The sequence below is a fragment of the Leuresthes tenuis genome, unplaced genomic scaffold (genome assembly GCF_036924035.1).
Source record: "Leuresthes tenuis unplaced genomic scaffold, fLeuTen1.0.hap1 SCAF_18, whole genome shotgun sequence".
Classification (NCBI taxonomy): Eukaryota; Metazoa; Chordata; class Actinopteri; order Atheriniformes; family Atherinopsidae; genus Leuresthes; species Leuresthes tenuis.
In genome coordinates, this window is record NW_027325372.1 from 28,470,800 (window position 1) to 28,474,531 (window position 3,732).

Consider the following 3,732-nt stretch of genomic DNA (forward strand, 5'->3'; position numbering starts at 1 on the left):
GTGCTCTGGAGTGAGCGACACAGCCAATAAAGTAGGCGCACATATTTTTTCACTTCTTCTCATAGTCATTGTCAGGCCCCAAAGAAATGTGTGATGTGCAGTGCAAATCAGTAGGTTGCATGAAATCAGAAAGGGGTGAAACTAACGCTTTTGCTTCTTCCACTAGTTGTTGTGAAAAAGGAGAGCTGGGAAGTTTCCACTCATAAGCATATGTAAGTGCCGATGAATCAAACTGCACTGCTGTGAAAACTTTGTCAGGCTGTAACATAACCTTAACACCCTCTGGTGTAGAAGTTAAAATAATGCCTAATTTACACATGAGATCACAGCCCATCAGGTTAATGGGACACAACTCTGATAACAAAAATGAGTGTTTGAAGGAGAGCTCATCAGGAGTGACAACACGCAATGGGCATTGTCATTTTCTCCTTCACAACCTGGCCTGATGCAGACATACAGTAAACGTGGTTTCCACTTAACTTTGGAGGACATTCAAACTCCCCTGACGTCACTACTGATGAACATAAGTTCCTATATTCTGAGAGAAATATCTTTGCTCTAGGACGGAAATAGCATGCAAAACTTTACTACGTGATATGATGTATTTTAAATTATGATCTGACATTCACACCTGCTTTTGATAATGTATTGTTAGGCATTCGCACCTTTGTTTTACCCATTTTTCATGAATTATGGGTAGACATTCACACCTTCTTGCAGCCGAACACCTCCTCTCCCGCTTATGATCATGTGCGGTTTGATATTCGAAAATTTACTTTCTTGTTTTAAAGCAATTATTGATGGACATTCAAACCTTCTTTTTGATGGTGTATAGTCGGGCTTTCGAGCCTTTTCTTCCCGGTTTTTACAAACCATGGTCGGACTTTCACACCTTCTTGTAGCCGAACAACTCCGCTCCCGCTATTGATTGTGTACAGTCGGGTATTTTAACCTTTTCTTACCCGCTTTTTACCAACTATGGTCGGACATTCACACCGTCTTACAGCGGAACACCTCTGCTCCCGCTTTTGATGGTGTATAGTCGGGCATTCGAACCTTTTCTTACCCGCTTTTTACAAACTATGGTTTGTAAAAACCATAGTTTTTACAAACCATAAAAACTATGTTTGAATTCGGATACAAGAATTCAAACCTTCTTGTATCCGAAAACCTCCGCTCTCTCTTTTGATCATACATTGTCGGACATTCGCACCTTTTCTTACCCGCTTTTTACAAACCATGGTCGGACTTTCACACCTTCTTGTAGCCGAACAACTCCGCTCCCGCTATTGATTGTGTACAGTCGTGTATTTTAACCTTTTCTTACCCGCTTTTTACCAACTATGGTCGGACATTCACACCTTCGTACAGCGGAACACCTCCGCTCCCTCTTTTGATGGTGTATGTTCGGGCATTCAAACCTTTTCTTACCCGCTTTTTCCAAACTATGGTCGGCTATTCACAGCTTCCTCTCCACCATACTTGTATGGTGGAATATTCACACCCACTTGCATCCGAAGACCTCCGCCCCAAATTTTATTGATATTTAGTCGGACATTCGCACCTTACCCGCTTTTGGAAAACTATGGCCTTCTTGCAGCCAAACACCTCTGATCTCGCTTTTGATGATGTAAGGTTGGGCATTCAGACCTTGCTTCACCTGCTTTTCACCAAATATAGTCGGACATTCACACCTTCTTGCAGCCGAACACTTCCGCTCCACCTTTTAGTTTTCTATGGGGCATTCACACCTTTTTTTACACCGCATTTTATAAAAACACCACAGGAACACCGTATTGAGGCTTTGTTCTGACCGCTCATTCGGTGTCGCGTTTCTTTCAAGCAATTCTCCTGGTTAGCCCGCACTCGGCTCGCTCCCAGAGCCGTGTTAAAGTCTTCTTCGCATTCACTCTCTTTTATCAGCAGATTAAAAGAAAGTTTCATCTTAGGCTCCCTGAAACTTCCATCCTGCACCGCTGTTTGCTTTTTCACAAGAGCAGAGGAGAGCGCACCGTTCCCAGCGGCACTGCAGTACCGGGTCGATGCTTGGAGTGAACGGAGCAAGCTCCTTTTTCAACTCCTATTGATAAAAATCCATTTAATATGTAGTCTCGCATAGAGGACATATCAGACATTAAACTGATAAGAACAGATACTACACTTGATCTTAGCCAAAAGGCAGAGAAGCGATAACTGTCCACTGGTTCACGTCCGAGGGCCCTTCCTGGCACAATGCGCACATGTAGCGGTGTTCTTTTTATGGCCATAGTGTCACTTTGCACCTCCGCCCACCCGCTGCACTGAGCACTCTTCAGCCCTTTTAAATGGTATAACTTTACACTACCACACGCTCCAGCGAGCACCATTCAAGCAACAACTTTGCACTCCAGCTTCGAACATCGGCACAGTCGCAACAAGTAAGGCGACTCTACTCAGAGAAGTCACTCTGCACAGTAACAAGATTTCTTTTGCACAGACAGAAAGGGCTTCATCCGCAAAGGTAAAGCCTGCCAAAAATAGAAACAACTCATTAGTGCTGCTCAACGTTGTACTTTGCAGTAAAAGAAAGAGCAAATCTAAAGTTTCAGGAATCCGAGAATAAGCTTACTTTCATGAGTTCTTCACGATTTCGGATTTTGCTATAAAATGAATTCCTTCACTCAAACTAAATTAAAACTGCTAAACCGCTAATCTGTTACATACAAGGCAGATGTCAAATTCACCGAAATAGGATCTAAGGGTATTTGGCCAATCGAGCTGTAGCAGCTTCGGTAAAAGAGTATAAGTTGAAGAGTTTGTGAATAAAGGTGTGCGCACACATAGTGAGTTGTAGGAAAATAGGCAGGGAGCAATGCCGGCTGGGGTATATGTTCTTGTATGTTGTCTGACTTTGATTTGAATGTGTTGTGTAAGTGTCCTGTTGAATGTTACATGTTTGGGCTTTGACACGCTTCACTGTGGTTGTTAACTGTGTGGTGTGTCCTGAAATGTTATATGTTTGGGCTGTGTGACATGCTTAATGCTTTTCAGTAGCAACCCACTTATTCATATATAGCAACTGACAACATAAGAAGTCCGGACATACTTTGATAGTAGTTGTAGAAGTATCCTTATTGATAATAGATAAACTAATTCATAGTGATAGAACAGTAGATGAACAGGTGCCTGCACATGTCTCATGAAAATAAAATGGGTGTATGATTGCTGACGGCAGAGCAATACTGCCAAACTTATGAGTTCTTGTGGCAAACTTGATTCAGTGTCTTGACGTGTATACGCTGTTTCGCTGACTTGTCACAAGAAACAAAGTGTGTTTGATAAGATCCGACCATTTTATTACGGGAGGATCAGTATGTATGGATTCTGATGTGACTGATAAACCCATTCGTATCTTAAGCATAATCTAATACGTGAGACAACGCCCTGGCACACAATCAAAAAAAAAAAAGAGAGAGAGCGGTTTTGTGTCCCCACAGTCCATAATGTAGAAAAGAGAGAAAAAAGCCTTTCTGATTTGGTGTGTGTGCTCACAGTGCAGAGTGTAGAGAAAAGAGAAAAGAAAGCCATTTTGGTGTCACGGGTGTTGTGACTTACACACACACATTTCTGAATTGAGAAAGGAAATTATTTTAGAGAAAGCACTAGAGTTTAGATCCCATATTTGTTGATAGGCATTCATTTAATTTTTCTTTTAATCAGTTTTAAAGTGAATACTAACTGAGAAATAAAAAA

The 3,732-nt window shown here is 41.8% G+C and overlaps 1 non-coding gene across 1 annotated transcript; it reads right to left on the bottom strand.

Moving 5' to 3' along the window:
• Positions 1-2,001: 2,001 nt before the first annotated feature.
• On the bottom strand, positions 2,002-2,191 carry LOC140275955 (U2 spliceosomal RNA). Its single transcript, XR_011908653.1, has one exon. It is a non-coding gene; the product is annotated as a U2 spliceosomal RNA (small nuclear RNA).
• Between the last annotated feature and the right edge of the window lie 1,541 nt (positions 2,192-3,732).